This window comes from Bos indicus, chromosome 3 (assembly GCF_029378745.1).
Source record: "Bos indicus isolate NIAB-ARS_2022 breed Sahiwal x Tharparkar chromosome 3, NIAB-ARS_B.indTharparkar_mat_pri_1.0, whole genome shotgun sequence".
In the NCBI taxonomy this organism is placed as follows: domain Eukaryota; kingdom Metazoa; phylum Chordata; class Mammalia; order Artiodactyla; family Bovidae; genus Bos; species Bos indicus.
The window spans coordinates 13,283,496-13,305,764 of NC_091762.1; the positions used below are offsets into that span (position 1 = coordinate 13,283,496).

Sequence of the window (22,269 nt, forward strand, 5' to 3'; positions counted from 1 at the left end):
ATAACTTATGTAAATTGCAAATTATATACTTGTTTCAACTCTTCTGTTTCCTTAAGAAATGAATCCCTTTTGATTCTTCAATCTTAAAGTAGTCTGTGGTTACCAATAAATCTCCAGTGGCCCTGGAAAGAAGGTCCCATGGCTGGACTTGCTTCTCAGTTACTTACTAAATTGCTCCAGTGATCTAAACAATTCATTGGATGGCTGATTTTTGGCATTTTGGGATTAATAGCTATTTGCACCACTGCTGCTGTCACTGGCATTGCATTACAAACCTCAATTCAAACACATAATTTTATCCAAAATTGGACTAAAGATGCTCATACTATGTGGAGCACTCAAGCTCAGATAGACAAAGATATTCAGGATGAAATACAGGAACTAAAAACAACCATCAGATGGGTTGGTGATCAATTAATAGATGTACAAAAACAGGTGATGCTAAAATATGATTGAAATTCTACTCAGTTTTGTGTTACTCCTGTTCAATTCAATAGTGCCTACAACTGGAAACAAACTGAATTTCATTTATAAAACATACATGATAATGCCTCTCTGAATATACAATTATTACCAAAAAAAAAAAATCTTTGAAACCTTTTCTAAAAATCTGCCCTTTTCCACTAATTTGAAAAGTTTAGCTGAACAACTAGCTGATCGATTATCTGGGCTAGACCCAAGCAGATAGTTTCAAAGCATTATTCACAGCATCGGGTCTGGGACTGTAATTTTTGTGATTGTCTTGACAATTATATTTGTCATTTACCATTGCCTTCATGCAAAAGTTGTTAAAACTAAACAAACTCAAATGGTCAGAACACTTTTTACAAATATTATAAATAAATAAAGGGGAATTGTCAGGGAATGTTTAACAGGAGGATTCCTACGTGCTGTTTCTCATAAATTATCTGTTCCTTATCAGTTCTTATTCCGAGAACAAGTAGAGCTGCACGCAGCTCTCAGGACTGAGATCATGAGAAAAGGTATCTGCTTGGATTCCTTTCAGTAACTTCCTTCAGTGACTCTTTTCACTGTCAGCGACCTTGAATGTATTAGACTATCCATATTGTGGCTATTGATAAAATTTCATCCTGTGTAACAGCTGAGTAATCATCTTACTAAAGATATGTAAACCTGCATTTCTTCTAATACAATACCTTTGCTCCATCCGAGCTTGGGTCCCTGTGTCTTTCCTTCCTTCCTTCTTTCTTTCTTTCTCTCTCTCTCTTTCACTTTCTTATCGTTGACTTCATACCACCAGGTTCCGGTCCATTAAAGGAATCCAACAAGTGACCAGGACAAAACTTGGCCCAATATTGGCTCTGAAACTCCAGCTCAGTCTCTTGCTGAGCTGGCATCACATGAGTCAAAGTAAAAGACCAGGGGCAGCTGGGGCTGAAACTGAATTGGAGAAGCGGGTGTCTGAAGGATGTCAGCATCAGAGTGGAGGAGGTGTCCCAAGAGTACCCTGTTTTTTTAATTTTCTTCATGCTCTGGCCTGTGTTCTGGATCACAGAGTAGACAGTGCTGAGAGGCAACTCTTCTTTCAGACATTGCTCACTGATACCCTGGGAATAAAAGAAAATGGATTCTAAAAGCAGATGAAGTATAAAGCAGATCCAGATTTGGAAAACTCAGCAGTGGCCATAGGAAAGGACAGTTTTCATTCCAATCCCAAAGAAAGGCAATACCAAAGAATGTTCAAATTACAATACAATTGCTCTCATTTCACATGCTAGCAAGGTAACACTCAAAATCCTTCAAGTTAGGCATCAGCAGTACATGACCAAGAATTTCCAGATGTATAAACTAGATTTAGAAAACACAGAGGAACCAGAGATCAAATCGCCTACATGCCTTGTACTATAGAAAAAGCAAGGGAATTCCAGAAAAACATCTACTTTGCTTCACTGACTACACTGAAGCCTTTGTCTGGATCACAACAAACTGTGGTAAATTCTTAAAGAGATGGGAATACCAGATCACCCTACCTGTCTCCTGAGAAATCTATGTGCGCATCAAGAAGCAACAGTTATAACCAGACATGGAACAACAGACTGGTTCCAAATTGGGAAAGGAGTACATCAAGGTTGTGTATTGTCACCTGCTTATTTAAATTGTATGCAGAGTACATAATGGGAAAAGCTGGGCTGGATGAATCACAAGCTGGAATCAACATTGCTGGGAGAAATATCAGCAACCTCAAATATATAGATGATACCACTCTAATGGCAGAAAGTGAAGAGGAACTAAAGAGTCTCCTAATGAGAGTGAAAAAGCTGGATTAAAATTCAACATACAAAAAACTATGATCATGCCATCCAGTCCCATCACTTCATGGCAAACAGACTGGGAAAAAGTGGAAATAGTGACAGATTTTATTTCCTTGGGCTCTAAAATCAGTGCAGATGGTGACTGCAGCCATGAAATTAAAAGATTCCTGCTTCTTGGAAGAAAAGCTATGACCAAACTAGACAGAATATTAAAAAGCAGAGACATCACTTTAACAGAAAGAACTGTATAGTCAAGATATGATTTTTCCAGTAGTTATGTATGGATGTGAGAGTTGGACCATAAAGAAGGCTGAGAGAGAACCAAAGCATGAATGCTTTCAAACTGTGGTGCTAGAGAAGACTCTTGAGAGTCCCTTGGACTGCAAGATCAAACCAGTCAATCCTAACAGAAATCACTCTTGAGTATTCATTGAAAGGACTGATGCTGAAGTTGAAGCTCCAATAATATGGCCACCTAATGCAAACAGCTGACTCATTGGAAAAGACCCTGATGCTAGGAAAGATTGAGGGCAAGATAAGAAGGGGGCAAAAGAGGTTGTATGACATTGCTAATTCAATGGACATGAGTCTGAACAATCCCCATGAGATAGTGAAGGATAGGGAAGCCTGGCATGCTACAGAACATGGGGTCACAAAGAGTAGGACACAACTTAGTGACTAAACAATAAACAACAAAGAAACCCACATGGAACCAATGCTGCTGACATGCACTGTTTATGGATGCCCCCCAAGTTCCCAGTACTACACAGGTCTCAGATGTAAAATTTCCTAGTTAATACTGTTGATTGTTCAGAAAGAGGCAGTGGGACAAGAAGTAGCAGTGATTAGGTCTGATAAGCACAAGTGCAGCTGCAGAGGAACCTGGTACAGCCCTCGATGATCACAGCTCCCACCTCTTGCCTGGTACATGCCTTCTTGATACTCTTCTTAACTCTGCTCTATCCGGTTGCCATCATCATGTTTCCTCTGGTCCTCCTGAAATGCTTCTCCTGAGTCACACACAGAGTGGAGATTGAATCTCAGTCTCAAAAACCTGTACCTAGTTCCATGGTTATGACGCTAAAGCCATTAGCACACCCACCAGCCCTTTTGCAGGGGGAAATCTCTGAGCAGCAAAGTGAAGAAAAAAGGGTTTCAGTGGAAGAGAGGAGTTATCTGAGGAGGAAAAAGAAGTGCAACTTGCCTCTTCTGGTATCCATGTTCCTTTCCCTCTTATACATTTTCCAAAAGCACAGTCAAGTTCCCAGGAAGAATAGCACAACCACGATGGTCCACAGGATGCCTCCAAGGGAGTCAGCAATCGTCTGTCTGTGTGAACCTGTTTCCCTCACACAGAGAGAATGGAGAATAGTTAAGGGAAGACAGAATTTTAAATAACCATTGCCATAGGGAGATAGAACATATGGAGAAGTCCAAAGTCCTGGTTCAGAAGTTGAAGAGGTAAGAGTGCAGTAGGTTCATTCATAACTGAACTGAGAAAATACCATCTGTACACATGCCTTCAGGGTGGGCCTTCCAGAGGAGGTAATGCATAAACTGAGTCTTGAGGGAGGAGTAGGAGTTCCCCAGATATTCAAGGTGGGCACAGAATTTCTGAAAGGAGGAGCACCATGTTCAGGGAATGTTATTGTCAGATCATCAGACCTGAGGGTTGCCATCACCCTACACTCCAAGCTGGACAGGAACAGAACAGGAAGGAACCAGGTGAAGAGGATAAGAGGGAGAAAGAATCTCCTTCCCAAGGGTCTTTCTGAATGTTTATTTTATCTGAGAGTCCATGATGAGGCTGAGGGGAGGGTAATAGGGGTTTAAAGTAATGCTGACATATCAGATTCCTCCAGCAGGTCAGTTCTTCCTTGTGGAGGATGGGTTAGAAGGGCAAACTACACATATTCATTCATGATTCAATGAAGCAATGAATGTGAGCAAACATTGCTGAATCTTTGCTTGGGACATGAATTCAAAGAAAACAAGACATGGCCTCTGCCCTCAAGGTGTTCTAATCTGCACAGGAGACAAGTCCACAAACAGCATTGTTAACTCAGTGTGGGGTGGCCTTGGACCTCTCCTTAAAAAAGATAATGTCTATGCTGGAAGGTTATAACACCTGCAAGGTCCTGTACCAAATGAGATGGAGGTTCCTTTTCTTCAAACTTTATTAAGAGCGGAACCATAACCAAGCACAGGACCCTGTGTAACTGTATTGATCACTCCCCCATGAAGCTGGCCTTAACTGAGAGACATCCTTCAACAGGAGTAAATAAGAAAGTGAAGGGCTCTTGACTTTGGAGGACTGATGACAGAGGAAACAGCATTTCCAGAGGGTCAGAAGCTGTTAATAGCAAGACTCATTCAGGGTCTCTAGTTAAGCAATCCAGTGTGAAATACATGAGGAGAGAGACGTGGGCAGAGAAGCATTTGAGCCCTGAATCCTACAGGGAGACACTGGAGGTCAAATCCCCCAGATGACACAGTTGACACAATCCAATTCACTTTTTCTAAAGACCACAATAGACACACAATGAATGATGAATGATGTGGGGAGAGGTACTGGAAGGCTACTGTCTGGACCAGCAATGGCAAGAGGTGGAGAGGAGAGCATGGATGTGAGAGAAATTTAAAAACAGAAGCAAATTGGTTGTGCTTTGCAGGCTCCTGTATGGGGTGGCCCTGGTGGAAGGTGGTGCTAATAACAGAGTGGGGAGAAAAGCCCAGAGCTCTCACCCCAGTACACTTGAACTTCAGGAGTGTCCCTCCCCTCTGGCAGCTTGCACTCACCATGGGAACAGACTTGCACAAAGTCTACAGAGGCAGTTTTCTTGTCCACATTGTTGCTGACCACACAGTTGAGGATGGCATTGGGCTTATTCAGAGACACGTTCATAGTCAGTTGCCAGGTGTTGGGGGCTAGTTCTGGTGTCTCACTCCACGCCAGCTCACTGGGAAGGCCCTTGCTCTCCCAGGTTACCTTCAGGTCTTCTCTGTTTCCTGGGGACTTGCACTCCAGGGTGACATTGCACCAGCTCGGTGTGGTGGATGATGACTTCACCAGGATCTCAGGAAGGATCAAGGGCTCTGGGGCAGGTGAGACAAAAGAACGGAGCATCACATGTGTGGAGAACACGGCAGTTCACATTCTCTCATCCATTGTCTCACTGAAGCTCAGGCAACCTCCCTCTCAGGATGGTGAATGCATTTTCCAGAAGAAACACCATTTTCCCAAATCCCCAATATACAGCAATGACAATAGGAAAGGAAACAATTGAGGTAAGCCCTATGTGATCTTCCTAGATTACTAAGCCTTAAAATTCTTCCATTAAAAAGAAAAGCTATATGCTGGACCTCACCTTCCAGGATTCATTGAATATAAGAAATTGGGATGTTTCCTTCTTTCCAGGGGAAGAAGTCGGGGAAGGAAGGACTTGATCTGGTCCAGGACCATTGCCCTGCTTCTCCTGTTCAGATGATGCCTGGGACTGTACGGCCCTTATGGAGCATTGACATATGGCCTATGCTTGGATGCCAAAAGTAGAGACATTTCTGAGAGACGCAGTGGTAGTGACCAGCAACTACAACCCAAGTGTGGTTAGAACATGCCACTAAACTTGAGGTCCACACAGGCAGATAAGTCACTAACAAGTTTGTCATAGATATCACATGGGAAACAAAAGCTGTCAAAGTCACTCTCATAGCAGATATTTCCCTATGCAACAGAAACTTTAGGGGAAAAAAAGAGTTGACTAAATGAGGCTCTTAAGACGTATCGCAGTGTAAATTTTCCCCTATATCTATTGAGGATTTGAGAGCTAGATTTGAGGGGTCTTTGTGAGCAATTATATCTCTGACCTTTTCATACCAGAGTTTGAGCAATCTCTGGGAGTTGGGGATGGATAGGGAAGCCTGGCATGCTGCAGTCCAGAGAGTGGGAAAGAGTCAGACACAACTGCGTGACTGAACTGAATTGAAACCTCTGGCTGGTAAGAAGAGAGAGGACAGGGAGGACTGCCTACATGTGGATTTCCAAATTGTGGTAGATGCATAGGGCCCCAATTCCAGAACCTCCGAATGTGTTAGGATATTTGGCAAAGGGAAATGAAAGTAACAGATGGGTTAAGGATATTTATTAGCTGACCTTCAAATAGGGAGATTATTCTGGAATATCTGGTTGGAACCAAGGTAATTGCAAGGGTCCTTACAAGAAGAAGGAGGAAGAAGAGGAGGAGGTCAGAGAGATCAATGTGAGAAGGAATTGTCCCTCCATTGCTGGCTCTGAAGATGGACAAGTGTGACCATGAGCCAAAGAATGCAGGCAGCCACTAAAAGGTACAAGGTGAAAGAAAATGTTTGTTCCTCTGGAACCTCCAGGAAGGCACACAGCCCCGACAGCACTGAGAAATGGAGAATTTCCTGCCATATCAATAAACAAGTATGTCACAGCCATCAGTGATTCCAGCCCCCAAATGTGAATTTCTGAGCTCAGAAGGGACCCAGGAAGAACAGTGCCTGTTATCTTGCAGCCATCAGTCATTTCCCATGGTGATCCCTGAGGACCTGGGGTGGTGGGGACAGGGGGGGTGTGAAAAAGCCCCAGAGAGCTGAGCTGAATATGAAAGGAATGATTTCAGTAAGCCCAGACTTTTCTACCTTCCCACACATAGAAGAGTGCTAAATTCCTTGAGATATCTGTTTTTCCTTAATTAGTAATTGTCTTTTGATGTTCAGACTACCTGCCCCTTGTTGCAAACTTACATATGACCTGACTCCTTCCTCTGCCTACTCAGAGCAGTTCTCTCAGGGTTACTTGAGATGCTGTCTCTCAGGCTTGAAATCGTAAAAATGTCCACCAAATAAAACATAATTCTCAATTTCTTGGTTGTGATAATTTTGTTTTAATTGATTTGATTTAGCCCAGTGAGACCCCTATCTGACTTCTGATATCCAGAAAGATAAAATAATACTTTTGTGTTTTAAGCCACTAGTCACTCAGACTAGTCACTCAGTCGTGTCCGACTTTTTGCAACCCCATGGACTGTAGCCCGCCAGGCTCCTCTGTCCATGGGATTCTCTAGGCAAAAATACTAGAGTGGGTTGCCATTTCCTCCTCCAGGGGACCTTTCCAACTGTACATAAAGGAGACTTCATTAATGTGCATTAGAGGATACCCCAGGTTAACTGTCATAGAAAACTGTCTCTTGAGCCTTTAAATTCCATACCAATTCTACACCTCAGGTTGGCTGATTGTTTGTTTCTTTATTTAGGTTTTAAGGTGTGCCGGGAGCTGGCATATTGCATATTGAGTGCATATTGCATATTGAGTGCAGCACTTTCCACAGCATCATCTTTCAGGATCTGGAATAGCTCAACTGGAATTCTATCACTGCCGGGAGCCAGCGTGAGGAACTCCGCCCGTGGCAAAGGTCATGAGGAAGGAGGCTCGGCATACGCAAAGGCGGGATTGAGCCTCAGGAGTCCCCCTGGAAATTCTCGAGCATCTACCCCCCAAACCAGAGTCTGCCTACTTTCTGCTTTGTGCTCTCACCTACCCCTCTGACTTTACAGGGAGCTGTTCCCCACTACCTCTCTCTGAAAAAAGAGTTAGCTTACAGCTCCAGTTAATAATTCCTGGGTGTGACAGTGTTTCAACCTACAAACTCCTTTGGAAATCCTCTAGCCTGCCTGAATAGGTTTTTCCGGCCACATGTGATTGTTCAGAGCCTCCCAACTGAGAGAGGCGGGAGATGTTCTAAACTGTCTAAACACAGAGTCCTTTGAGTAGTTAAAAGATTGATTAGAAATTGTATTGGTGAAGGGTTTTTCACTTATTGGGCCAATGTTTGCTGCTAAGTACTTACCATACCCCTTACCTATTGTGTCCTTGGCAGAGTATTGATTGATATAATGGGTTTATAGAAATGTAAGTAGTAGCCTCAATGTTTGTAACCTTGGACCCTTGAGTTAATTCTTTTCTTGATTGAGCCCACCTCACCTTTGCCCTATAGGAATGCAACTCTATCCAATGCTTTTTGGAGACTGGCGCCTGACTTTAGAATAATCACCTTTAGAGAAAAATAAGTTTCTTAAAATGTTAACAGGCCTCCAGGCCAGAAGATGATGTAATTCACCTGAACTTTTGCGTATGATAAGTTTGCAGGAAGAAAGCCTGGCTTACTGCATGACTCTACCCCTTCCCCCATTATCCTCTATGCATAACTTAAGGTATAAAAACTACTTTGGAAAATAAAGTGCAGGCCTTGTTCACCGAAACTTGGTCTCCCCGTGTCACTCTCTCTCCCAAATTCTGGCTGAGTTTATATCTGGAGCACGGAACCCGACATGCTTGCTAATTATACCTGGGCTTCTAAGATCCGACCGGGGAGGCCTCAGTGTCTCCTCTCCTTCGGGAGAACAGAAGGATGCCTGCGGCCTACGTAAGTGGTGCAAACTTCTTGTCTTGAAGTTTTATTGGTCTCCCGCCTAAACCAAGCTACTCAGCCTCTTTTCTCCACTGAATTTCCTCACTGAGCTATCCTCATTCTATTACTCTTTATATCTTTGATAAATATTTAAATAAATAGGTCACCTATGCCATCTCTCCTTCGAATACCCTGGATCAGCCGGGGCTGGACCCCGGCAAAGGTGAATGACCTGGGGCTATTTGTTTCCAACAACCTGATTGCGAATCTAAAGGCGCAGTTGAAATGTCTATTTTTCTTGCCTTCCTCAGAAGAGATTGCTGCAGATCTACTCTATGATTCTCATTCTTTTCAGCTTACAATAAAAATAACTTATTATTTTTTGCAAACTATGTCTTATAATAAAGCAGTGCTGAAAAATTAAATAGAAGAATGTTAAGTTGCCATATAGGCTATGAAAATGATTGCTGGTGGTGATTTTTAAGCTTGATTCTAAATAGATTTATGAAGAATGGCACTTGGAAGATGTGGTTCAAATTTTGCTATTTAAGGTATCTTGAAATTATAGGCTCACTGTCCCTAAAATTTCAAAAAGCGTAGAGCTTAGGCTCTTAACGGTATAGCAGTGATAAAAGCTTTCATAGTCATTTCTAAAAATCAACACTTCATAGTTTTCTGTCTCCAATGGTTCTCTAATACACTTGTAGAAGGAAGGCAACAGAAAACCAAGAATAAAAATAGCTGAGCTCTCCACAACTGGGCTTCCTGCTTACTTTCCCTGTTCAAACTTTATACTAATCTGTGATAGAAGCAATAGAAAATTAATATACAAATCAAATAAACTGAGTCCTATAAAGAATAATAATTATTATGACAAATAAATACTAATGAAGAACTATGGATGGAGGTTCATAACATTGTACAGGAGGTGGTGCTCATAATCAATCCCAAGAAGAAATGCAAAAAGGCAAACTGGTTATCTGAGGAGGCCTTACAAATAGCTGAGAAAAGAAGAGAAGTGAAAGGCAAAGGAGAAAAGGAAAGATATAGCCATCTAAATGAAGAGTTCCAAAGAATAGCAAGGAGAGATAAGAAAGCTTTCCTCAGTGATCAATGCAAAGAAAAAGAGGGAAACAATAGAATGGGGAAGACTAGAGATCTCTTCAAGAAAATTAGAGATACCAAGGGAACTTGTCATGTAAAGATGGGCACAATAAAGGACAGAAACTGTATGGACCTAACAGAAGGAGAAGATATAAAGTGAGGTGGCAAGAATACACAGAAATTATACAAAAAAGATCTTCAGTTCAGTTCACTTTAGTCACTCAGTTGTGTCCGACTCTTTGCGACTCCATGAATTGCCGCACGCCAGGCCTCCCTGTCCATCACCAACTCCCGGAGTTCACTCAGACTCAAGTCCATTGAGTCAGTGATGCCATCCAGCCATCTCATCCTCTGTCGTTCCCTTCTCCTCCTGCCCCCAATCCCTCCCAGCATCAGAGTCTTTTCCAGTGAATCAACTCTTCAAATGAGGTGCCCAAAGTACTGGAGTTTCAGCTTCAGCATCATTCCCTCCAAAGAAATCCCAGGGCTGATCTCCTTCAGAACGGACTGGTTGGATCTCCTTGCAGTCCAAGGGACTCTTAAGAGTCTTCTCCAACACCACAGTTCAAAAGCATCAATTCTTCAGCGCTCAGCCTTCTTCACAGTCCAACTCTCACATCCATACATGACCACAGGAAAAACCATAGCCTTGACTAGACGGACCTTTGTTGGCAAAGTAACGTCTCTGCTTTTGAATATGCATGACCCAGATAACCATGGCCAGAGAAGGCAATGGCACCCCACTCCAGTACTCTTGCCTGGAAAATCCCATGGATGGAGGAGCCTGGTGGGCTGCAGTCCATGGAGTCGCTAAGAGTCAGACACGACTGAGCGACATCACTTTCACTTTTCACTTATATGCATTGGAGAAGGAAATAGCAACCCACTTCAGTGTTCTTACTTGGAGAAACCCAGGGATGGGGTGCCTGGTGGGCTGCCATCTATGGGGTCGCACAGAGTCGGACACGACTGAAGCGACTTAGCAGCAGCAGCAGCAGATAACCATGGTGGTGTGATCACTCACCTAGAGCCAGACATCGTGGAATATGAAGTCAAGTGGGCCTTAGGAAGCATCACTATAAACAAAGCTAGTGGAGGTGATGGAATTCCAGGTGAGCTATTTCAAATCCTAAAAGATGATAGTGTTAAAGTGCTGAACTCAATACGCCAGTAAATTTGGAAAACTCATCAGTGGCCATGTTGCAAAAATACGACTGTTGAGAAACCAAGCACCACACCTGGAGGTTGGAGAACTCAGGTTTATTAAGCCAGTGGTCCCAGATGACCTAGCACTCTGAAGTTCTAGGAGCCTGAACTCAGGGTGAACTTTACTCTTATAGGTTCAGTACACACAATTACACTTGGCACTGGTTGATTGGTTACCTGGTTGCTATGTGATATGGGCAGTTACACAGCACAGGAGTTGCTATGGGTTATGTGCAGGGAATTGCCAAACAGAAACTCATAGAAGCAGAAACAGAACATTCCATACTTATCAGAACATCTTATGGTAATAGTCGATTGCTAGGTCATCTTGTTCCTATCTCGGTGCAGCAAGCATATTTTACAGAAGCAGAACTAGCATGAAGTTATTTCTGCATGTAAGTTTTAAATTTTCCTCCTCAGTCTCCCCTCTTGAAGCCCCTTAAATCATATAAGGCATCAACTTCTTGATTTTCTTGGCCCAGGGGCTAATAACCTCTCAGGGCTAGGAGGTGTGTGGTGCCCTCCATCTGCGGCAGCTTCTGCTAGGCTGGAAACTGTCCTCATGATTGATGAATGGCAAAAGGCACGATAAGAGGAGGCAGGTCCCAAGGAAGAGTAGGACTATTCATACTAGAGTTTTGAATCCTCCTAGATAAGAAAATCATCCCTCAAGTAGCTCTCCAGGATTCCATCCCTTCCAAGTCTGGACTGGAACATGAGCTATTTTAGTCATTTTCCTGGTTATTTCTTCTATGACCTTGCCTTTATCATCTATCTGTAGACAACAGTTGCTAAGATTGAACTTCCCACAGATGCCCCCACCCCCACCCCCTGTAGCCAGTAAGTAATCTAGAGCCAGGTGTTTCCGATAGACAACATTATGCACCTTGATTTGTTGTTCTGCCAATAAGTTATGAAACTTGACCATTTCATTAGTAAAGATCTCAACCACTGCCTGGAACCAAATAATTCTGTTAAGCATGTAAATTGGGGTTTGGTATCCCCAGGACCCATCTTCTGCCCAATTAGCTGGCCCATAGTATAGGATTAGGCATTCAGGAGGCCATTCATCAACTTTCTAATTTCCAATCTGTAGAGATCTGCGCTTTTTGATGAGGCCTCTGTCTTTATAAACTGGGACTCCCAATGATTCACCTTGGGCTAGGGGAAGTAGGAAAAAGGAGAGATGGAAAGTCCCCAATAAGCATACCTCCTGACCAGCTGGCTGGCAAAATTGAATATGCATTAGCCCCACAAATCCAGTATAATAATCCTTCTGGAGCAGGCCAATGGCCTTCAGTGGACAAGTCATCCCATCTGGTCTTTAAACTGGGGAAGCTTGCTAGAGGGTGAGGATTAGGCTCTGTATGGTTTGTGTTTCCCCATCAATCAGAGATGTGAGTAGTTGCATTATAATATCTTTGTCCAAGACAATGAGGCTTCCTACCGGAACATTGAATATTGGGCCCCACAGCACCAGACAGTTCTTGCCAATTATGGAAGCCTTCAAATGCCAAATTCTGACCCTGGTTTTCTTGAATTCCCCTGAGCTGTTGAAGGGTCTCTGGGGATCTGATTCTTTAGCTTTCCAGGGCCATTTTTCTCCCATCATAGTTACCCCACACACATAGCAAGAAATAACCATTAATGTCGGCTATGGTCTCTGCTAGAGCTAAGAACAGGGTTTTAGTTTGAACTGAAACAGGATGGGGACCACTTTCTATCTCTTTATAAAAAGAATGGAAGAGCTTGTGTGTAGATGCCAGGAATGAAACAGAAATACTCTGGAAATCCAACACAGTTCCTGGGTCAGCACCTCTCCCATTGATATAATTACCAATTTTGAATCCATGTTTTTTCATTTTGAGTTCCCAGGGTTGAAGATAGTGAAACTGACAGGATTAGATCAGATCAGATCAGATCAGTCACTCAGTCATGTCCGACTCTTTGCGACCAATGAATCGCAACACGCCAGGCCTCCCTGTCCATCACCAACTCCTGGAGTTCACTCAGACTCACGTCCATCTAGTCAGTGATGCCATCCAGCCATCTTATCCTCTGTCGTTCCCTTCTCCTCCTGCCCCCAATCCCTTCCAGCATCAGAGTCTTTTCCAGTGAGTCAACTCTTCGCATGAGGTGGCCAAAGTACTGGAGTTTCAGCTTTAGCATCATTCCTTCCAAAGAAATCCCAGGGCTGATCTCCTTCAGAATGGACTGGTTGGATCTCCTTGCAGTCCAAGGGACTCTCAAGAGTCTTCTCCAACACCACAGTTCAAAAGCATCAATTCTTCGGTGCTCAGCCCTAGTTCTCAACTGGGGCCAACAGTTCCCTTTTGAAGGAGAGTTATCTTCTTTTATCTTTTCAGGTTGTCCATATGACACAACTCCAGTGAGAGCAGTAAGCCCAGTAATCACCATAGCAAGAGGAGTGGGTGGATGCTAATTCACACATATATTTGTCATTAAACACGTACTCTTGTCCCATGATAAGCCCCACATTTTATAGTATTCATGGAACAGACTGGTTCCAAATAGGAAAAGGAGTACGTCAAGGCTGTATATTGTCACCCTACTTATTTAACTTATATGCAGAGTACATCATGAGAAACGCTGGGCTGGAAGAAACACAAGCTGGAATCAAGATTTCAGGAAGAAATATCAATAACCTCAGATATGCAGATGACACCACCCTTATGGCAGAAAGTGAAGAGGAACTCAAAAGCCTCTTGATGAAAGTGAAAGTGGAGAGTGAAAAAGTTGGCTTAAAGCTATAGAACAGTCTTTTGGACTCTGTGGGAGAGGGAGAGGGTGGGATGATTTGGGAGAATGGCATTGAAACATGTATAATATCATAATTGAAATGAGTCACCAGTCCAGGTTCAATGCACAATGCTGGATGCTTGGGGCTGGTGCAATGAGACAACCCAGAAGGATGGTACGGGGAGGGAGGTGGGAGGGGCGTTCAGAATGGGGAACACATGTATACCTGTGGTAGATTCATGTTGATATATGGCAAAACCAATACAATATTGTGAAGTTAAAAAATAAAATATTAAAAAATATTGCAGCAAGGAAAAAAAGAAAAAGCTCAACATGCAGAAAACTAAGATCATGGCATCTGGTCCCATCACTTCAAGGCAAATAGATGAGGAAACAGTTGCTGACTTTATTTTTCTGGGCTCCCAAATCACTGCAGATGGTGACTACAGCCATGAAATTAAAAGACACTTACTTCTTGGAAGCAAAGTTATGACCAACCTAGACAGCATATTCAAAAGTAGAGACATTACTTTGCCAACAAAGGTCTGTCTAGTCAAGGCTATGGTTTTTCCAGTGGTCATGTAAGGATGTGAGAGTTGGACTATAAAGAAAGCTGAGCACCAAAGAATTGATGCTTTTGAACTGTGGTGTTGGAGAAGACTCTTGAGAGACCGTTGGACCAAAAGGAGATCCAACCAGTCCATTCTAAAGGAGATCAGCCCTGGGTGTTCTTTGGAAGGAATGATGCTAAAGCTGAAACTCCAGTACTTTGGCCACCTCATGCAAAGAGTTGACTCACTGGAAAAGACTCTGATGCTGGGAGGGATTGGGGGCAGGAGGAGAAGGGAACGACAGAGGATGAGATGGCTGGATGGCATCACTGACTCGATGGACGTGAGTCTCAGTGAACTCTGGGAGTTGGTGATGGACAGGGAGGGAGGCCTGGCGTGTTGCAATTCATGGAGTCGCAAAGAGTTGGACACAACTGAGCGAATGAACTGAACTGAACTGAACTGAGGGGTTTCTGTTAATAGCAGCACACACATCAAAGTGAACTGACACCAGAAATTCTAAATTTGTAATTCGTATCTGGTTAGTCAGAAGCCCTCCTTCTTGGTGCCAAACCTCTAACCAATCTACATTAGGAGGGGAATCTGGTGGTCAAAACAAATATACTGGCCTTCTTGTTGACAAATAGAATAGGTTGCCTTGTTATGAACACAGGTTTCATTGGGCCTCTCCTTGGCTGGGGAAGTGAGTATGGTGAAGCAAGGTCCAAGTTACCCCCTGACCTGATCTAGTCATGTGAATGCATGGAGTACATGTGGGGTCTGTTTTACTTTCTAATACACTATAGCTCAGCAGGATATAAACTGCTATTATACAAAACATTTGATTCCATTATTAATTCCATTAATTTTGGGATAGATTGTAGCCAAAGCAATCCCTCATGTTTGACCCACAGAAAGCATCAAGGCCAGTGGTGCAACCAGTCCTTACTTGGCAGGGTGTCATCATAACCCTGACTTTCAGATGTCCCTTATCAAATTCCTCAATTTCCATCATGTGTGGACCAGCCAACCCTGGAGTGACTGGAGCAGGGTTGAAGATCTTGGGCAGGATTTGGGTGTCTATGAAGGAAGACCCAAAATGGCTGGTTCAGATGAGCCTCAGCAGTCCAGTTCTCTTGCACTTCTAGAGGTGCTGCTATCTTCACCCAGGTATGGTGAATCCACGGAGTGACACATGTAACTTAACAGCAGTAGGGGTCACCAGGACAACTGTTTGAGGGCCTGTCCAGACTGCCTGAAGTGGTTCCTATTTCCAATCTTTAACCCGTACCTCATCTCCTGGCTTATAGGAATGAACCCAATTCCCCAAAGGAACAGGGGGTCCTTTCTAAGGTTTCTCAAGTGATATGGCGGAAGACTCTTCCCAGGGCCTGGAGGTGTCAGGACATCTTCAGATCAGCTAGTTGTTGGGAGTCTCCCTTGAGCTTCCCTATCACTGGGGGTGGTCTCCCGTATACGACCTCTAAGGGAGAATAGCCTGAGGATCTCCGGGAGCACTGGGCTCAGAGCAAAGCTGAGGTAGCATGTCGACCCGAGGTAACTGGCTCTCTACTGACAGAGCTTAACTAACGTAGTCTGATTCATGTGCTCAACTTTCCCTGAGCTTTGTGGCCTGTAAGCAGGCACAAAGTGGAGCTTCCATTTGACTCTCAGTGTCTTGGACAAAGTCTGGATTATCTCAGACACAAAGGCCAGCCTGTTGTCATACCCTATACAGAGAGGTAGCCCATATCTCAGGATTATCTCTCTTAGTGGGGCCTTGGCCACCTCACATGCCTGGGATAGACCTCAGCACATCCCGAGTAGGTGCAGACTACCACAACTAAATATTTAGAACACTTGCAGGGCTTGACTTCTGTGAATTCAATTTCTAAATCTTCAAAGAGCAGTGTCCCAACTGTGTGAACTCCTGGGCTGGGTCTTGGTCCTTGGCTGGCATTGTTTTGCATACAAGTCACATACCTAGCACTGATCTGGGGACACAGGGTTGGGAACTTAGGAACGAAATAGTAGCAGCTCAGTAAACTTTCCAGCACAGTTTTCTTTAAGTGAGTTGTCTCACGGTGCTGTTTCATCAGCTGGACTGCTATATTGCTGGGGACAAAGACCCTTTGGTCTGGAAGCCTCCACCAACCCTCTTTTTCTTTTGTTCCACCCTCATCTAAAGCCCATTGATCTTCTTCCTTGGTATATCTCAGGAATGGAGGCAATTCTGGTGCCAAGAGTACCTTAGAAATTGGCTCAGGGCCTACTGTGGGACTTGGTTGGGTTGCTGCCTTCTTGGCTCTCTGGTCGGCCAATAGATTCCCTTTGCTAACTAGATCAGTTCCTCTTTGATGGCCTTTGCAATGGATGGCTGCCACTTGGGAAGGCTTTCAAACTGCCTCCAACAGCTGAAGAATTTCTTCTTTGTTTTTGATCTCCTTTCCCCCTGCTGTCAGTAGTCCCCTTTCTTTATAAAGGACTCCATGAACATGTAAAGCAGCAAACTCGTACCTTGAGTCAGTGTAGATATTGACTCGCTTTCCTTCAGTGTGCCTTAGTGCCTGAATAAGTGCCCATAGCTCAGCCCGTTGTGCTGCCTACCCTTGTGGCAAAGCCTCATACTTAACTATCTTGTCTGTTGTCATTATTGCATAACCTGCCTTGTGTTGTCTGCCCTGACGAAACTGCTTCCATCAGTGAACAGTTCCAGTTCTGGGTTTTGGAGGAGAATATCCATCAGGCTTGGTCTGCTCAAGTAAATTTCATCTATGACCTCTTTGCAGTTATGATCAGGGTTTCACGCCTCCTTAGGTAAGAAGATAGTGGGATTCAGCATCTGCACAGTCTCAAAGTGGACCCGTGGGTTTTTGCAGAGTAGTCCATAACAATGAGTCATCCTGGTGTTGGTGAGCCACTTGTGCCCTTGGCTGTTTATCAGCACCATAATAGCATGGGGAAATTTTACATTTATATTTTGTACTAGTGTAAGCATTCCCTTGTGGCTCAGACGGTAAAGCGTCTGCCTACAATGCGGAAGACCCGGGTTCAATCCCTGGGTCGGGTAGATCCCCTAGAGAAGAAAATGGCAACCCACTCCAGTGTTCTTGGCTGGAGAATCCCATGGATGGAGGAGACTGGTGGGCTACAGCCCACGGGGTCGCAAAGAGTTGAACACAACTTCACTTTCACTTTCAGTGTAAGCTTACCTTCTCTAACCAGGACCACAGTGGCAGCTAATGCCTGGAGACATGGAGGCCATCCCGTGGTCACAAGATCCAGTCATTTGGACAGATATGTGACCAGGCACTGCCATGGCCCAACTGTGTGAGGACCCCAAGTGCAGTGTGATTTTTCTATGCACGAAGAGGTTAAAGTCCCACGTCACATCTAGCAGCTCTAATCCTGGAGCGGTGGTCAAAAGTCTCTTTATCTCCCTGAAGGCTTTTTCTTGTTTAGGCCCCCACTCTAGGGGGTCCTTACCAGACCTTGCTGTGGTTTCATACAATGGTTTGGCAATTTCAGAAAAACCGAATATCCAGATCCGGCAAAATCTGGCAGCCCCAAGGAACTCACAAACATTTCTTGGTGCCTGGCTGAGGTATTGAGCAGATAGTTTGTTTCCTCTCATGCCCAAGTGCCCAGTGGCCTCTAGAGATAATAAACCCAAGGTACTGACCTCCTGTCTGCAGATCGGAACCTTTTTCCATGACATCTTGTACCTTGTGGTGGAGAGTAGAGCCAGCAGGGCTTTGGTGGCTTTCTAGCAGTCCTTTCTGGTTTGACTGGCTAGAAACAGGTCATCTATGTACGGGAGGAGGGTGCAGTTCAAGGTTTCTCTGGGGAAGGCAGCAAGACCCATAGCCAGGACTTCACCAAACAGGGTAGGTGCGTTCTTGAAGCCTTGCAGCAGTCAGGTCCAAGTCAGCTGTGTCTGTCTCCTGGTGTGTGGGTCTTCCCACTCAAAGGCAAAGAAGGACTGGCTGGCCCATGACAGCGGAGACAGAAGAAGGAGTCCTTGAGATTGAGACAGGTGAATCAGCTTGCATAGATGGGTAAGAGGCTCAGGAGTGTGTAAGGGTTTGGGACCACTGGATGGCTAGTGATCATTGTGTTGATGATGGTGCTGAGATACAGGTTATGGAGACAGTAGTTCCCTCCAGGTTTCTTAACTGGTAGGAGCATAGTGTTTAAGGGAGACTGACAATCAAAATTTTGGTGCCATGCAGGCATTGGGTGTGGTCTCAAATTCCCAGGCATGCCTCCTGTGACACTGGATATTGCTTCTCTGAGAGGAGTGCCCCTTGGCTTCATGTCCACCATGATGAGTGTGTGATTTTTGGCTAAAATTGGGGGCCCCTTTTCTGCTCAGACAGCAGGAAACTCTTAGCAGGTTGGTTGGATTTGTCTGTTCTCTGTCTGAAGAATAGAGGCAAATTTCATCTTCCCTGGGCATGGTCACAGCCATCATCAGAGTTGATTGGCTCCACAGGATGAGGCTCACATGCTTCCTGGGGGCAAAGGTAATCTGCACTCCAAGCTTTGTCAGTAAATCACTGCCCTGTAGGGGAATAGGGCACTCCAGTAAGAACAGGAATTCATGAGTCACTAGGGGACTTGCTGGCATGAGTGGGCAGTCCTGTCCCCTGTGGCCCTGATGATAATTGCTGTTCGACCTGGGAGGGGAGCACAGGTGTGATTATCACAGAGCATTCAGCTCCAGAGTCCACCATAAAAGTCACTAATTGCCCTCCCTACTTTCATTGCCACCATAGGCTGCCAGGAGACCAGGGTCAGGGAGTCTGGTCCTTCCTAGTCTGATTCTTCCCTGCCAGGCCAATAAAGTCTTGGATGACTGGCTCAGGCTGGTACCTTCCTTTATTGAGTTGATTGAACTTCTTTGACCATTCACACATCCTTCTGCAATGGAAGCATTAATTCTTCCAGTGTCCAGTCTCTTTGCAATAGGTGCACTGGTCAAGATGTAAGAGTGGTCTCTTCTTGTCTTTCCCTTTCCAAGGGGGAACAGTCTGTTTCACTGGATCTGGGTTCCCCAGTGCAGCAGCCAGCAGCCACAGCTTCTGCTTCATTTGCTTGTCAGCCATCCTTTGGGCTTCTCATAGTGGTTCACAAACACCTTGTTTGCAACCTCCAGCAGCTGAGTGGCATTCATTCCAGTGAAGCTGTCAAGTTTCTGGAGCTTATGTCAGATGTCAGTGTAAGACTGAGCCACAAACACCGCATTGAACATGTGTTGGTTTTCTCGCACTGCAGGGTCAAAAGGGGTACACACCCAGAATGCTTCACACAGTCTCTCATAGAACTCCATGGGTGATTCACCTGGCTTCTGGTGCACCTTTGTTGTCTTAGACATATTGGTTGGTTTTCTTGCTCCTGCCCTCAGTCCCTGTAGCAGTGCTTTCCAGGACATGTTGAGGGAGTCCTTTCCATCCAGTGCACTAAAGTCTCAGTTGTGCTGAAGGTCCAGGGTAGCCCCCAGGGCCCAGGCTGCAGGATCTACTGTACCAGCTGATCCCTGCCCTTGGATCCATCTCTGAGCCTCTGAAAGGATTCAGCAGCATTTCTCAGTGTCGAAGAGAGTCAGCAAAAGATGACAACAGTTGTCCCAGGTAGGTTGGTGGTGTGAAAAACAGACTGAAAAAGATCAATCATTGCCTGCTGTTTCTCTGAGTAAGATGGAGTGTGGTGTTTCCAGTTGAGGAGGTTGGTAGTGGTAAAGGGTTGGTAATAAAGGACTGGGCATCCTAGCTGGACAGAGTCATCCTCATTAATCTAGAGAGGGCCTCAGGTCTCTCGTAAAGATATCAGCAGGGCTTAGGGCTGTTGAGCCGGCTGGTTGTCTGAGCAAAGTTGCTGTGGGCTCGGAGGGTGCTCTGGATTTGGAGGTGATGGTGACACAGATGGTAAACAGCTGTCTGGTAAATGGTGAGAAGGCTGAATGAGGACTGGTGGAGCAGTTGGAATGTAGTGCAGAGGCACAGGGGACTCTTCTTCAGGGTCCCCTTGGTGGGTAACCTTTTTTTGGTCCTTCTTTGCCTTTTCTTGGAGCCAGCGGGGTCACAAAGACCCTACAATGTCCCTGCCGGTTTGCACAGAACTGAACCCAAGGAGTTAGCTGATTGGTGGTTTGAAACCAGGACTCTATGTATGGAAACTGGTCTGGGTGCCCAGGGGTCCCTGTCACTGCTCAGTATACAGCACTAACCGTAGGAATGTCTAGAGTACCCTCTGCAGGCCAACCCACCCTGAAGGTGGGCCATTCTGACTCACACAGGGTGCAGAGCTTTCCCAAGGTCATCTTAACCCCATAGTCTCCAGAGAAATTTTTCTTAAAATTTTTCATCATACGATCTAAAACAGTTGGCTTAGAGTAGCTTCCCCCATATTGATAAATGTAATCTACCTCTCTGACCAGGAAGGAGAGGGGTGCACATGGGAAGGGCCTTGTCTTAGGGCCTTAAAGCCTAGGTAGCAATGACATCACCACTCCTGGAAAGCCCAGTATTCCCACACAGCGCAGTTACAGGTCTCCTTGAAGATGGCCCTGATCACTAAATGCCTCAGGGAGACAGGACTGAAAGGAGGCAATCCCTTGTAATGGGATTCATGGAGGAATAATTTCAGGTGGGGCTCAGTGCCTTTGATTGACCCTCTCAAAGGCACTGAGCAAGTGGAGAGAGCAGTATGCATACTCCTTGCCTAGGTGAAGGGCCTGAAACCCTTGGGGAATCAGGGAATCATGAGGAAAAGGTGAAAGAGGAAGGCAGCCTCATAATGAGAATCCAAAAGTATGCAGGAGCACGTCAGAGTGTGCCCCTCCACACGGGCTGGCTCAAGGGACCAAGAGAAAAGGAGGTGCAGAACTGCCTGGCAAAAGAGGCAAGTTTTTTGAGGAAAATTCAATTTTTCAATAATTGGCTCAGAGTCAGCTGATGGAAGGGGGAAATGAGAGTTCAAAATTTTAAGAAAATAATTTTGACAGAGGGTCCTAGGGCAAAAGAGCCATTTGGACATACACAACTTCTAAATCAAATCAGTAACCAGTTTTCCCCCTCCCTGTGTATCCTTCCTTGTGTTGGTGGCACGAAGACAAACAAGTGTGGGTTCCCCCTCCAGGAGGAGACCATTCAGGTGCCCACCTGGCCATGTCTCCATGTGGAACTTAGATACCTCTTAGCTTTGGCAAGTCAGTATAAGCCCCTGACCAGAATCTGACTCACAGGGAGGGACAGGGTCCCTCAGAGACAGACACTGCCCTGAGCCATATGAGGTCACCACGGAACTGCAGGTTAGGACCCACTCAGAATCCAAAGCCATGAGGGCCATGTAGCCACACAGTCACCCTGGAATGAGGACAAACCAGGGAGTTCACTCACACACACATTCAGAGCAGAGGTCGTCACAATACCTCCCTTCTCCATAGTTCCCGGGTTTCCCTAACTGTTGCTCAAGGAGATGATCAATCTCCTCTTCTACCCATTGAGGTATGACATGACTGGGGACTGGCTCTGGGGCCTTACCTTATTGAGAAGTCTTGCCTGATGAACTGGCCCATCCCTCCAATGAGTCCAGTCAGGGCTCGGCCACATGGAGAGTCAGAATGCCAGTCCAAAAGAGAACCCAGAAAACCATAAAGGTTCTCCTCATTTGTTTTGGAGTTACTCCACTCCAAACTGGCCAAGCCACCAGTGCAGTGTCTCAAGGGACCAGTGCGGCTGGAATCTCCCTGGGGCTTCCAGAAATGTTTCAGAAGTCAGACCATCAAGAAACCAAGCATCACACTTTGAGGGTTGGAGAACTCAGGTTTATTAAGCCAGTGGTCTCAGACAAGCTAAACTTCTGAGGTTCTGGGGGCCCGCGTTCAGGATGAGCTTTACTCTTATAGGGTCAGTACACATAATTACAGTTGGCACTGGT

The 22,269-nt window shown here is 45.0% G+C and overlaps 1 long non-coding RNA gene across 1 annotated transcript; it reads right to left on the reverse strand.

Annotated features, from left to right (window-relative positions):
- Positions 1 to 3,109: 3,109 nt before the first annotated feature.
- On the reverse strand, positions 3,110 to 21,958 carry LOC139179944 (uncharacterized). The gene is made up of 3 exons (XR_011564250.1): positions 21,873 to 21,958; positions 5,073 to 5,369; positions 3,110 to 3,612 (listed from the first exon to the last, which is right to left on the reverse strand). It is a non-coding gene; the product is annotated as an uncharacterized lncRNA (long non-coding RNA).
- Between the last annotated feature and the right edge of the window lie 311 nt (positions 21,959 to 22,269).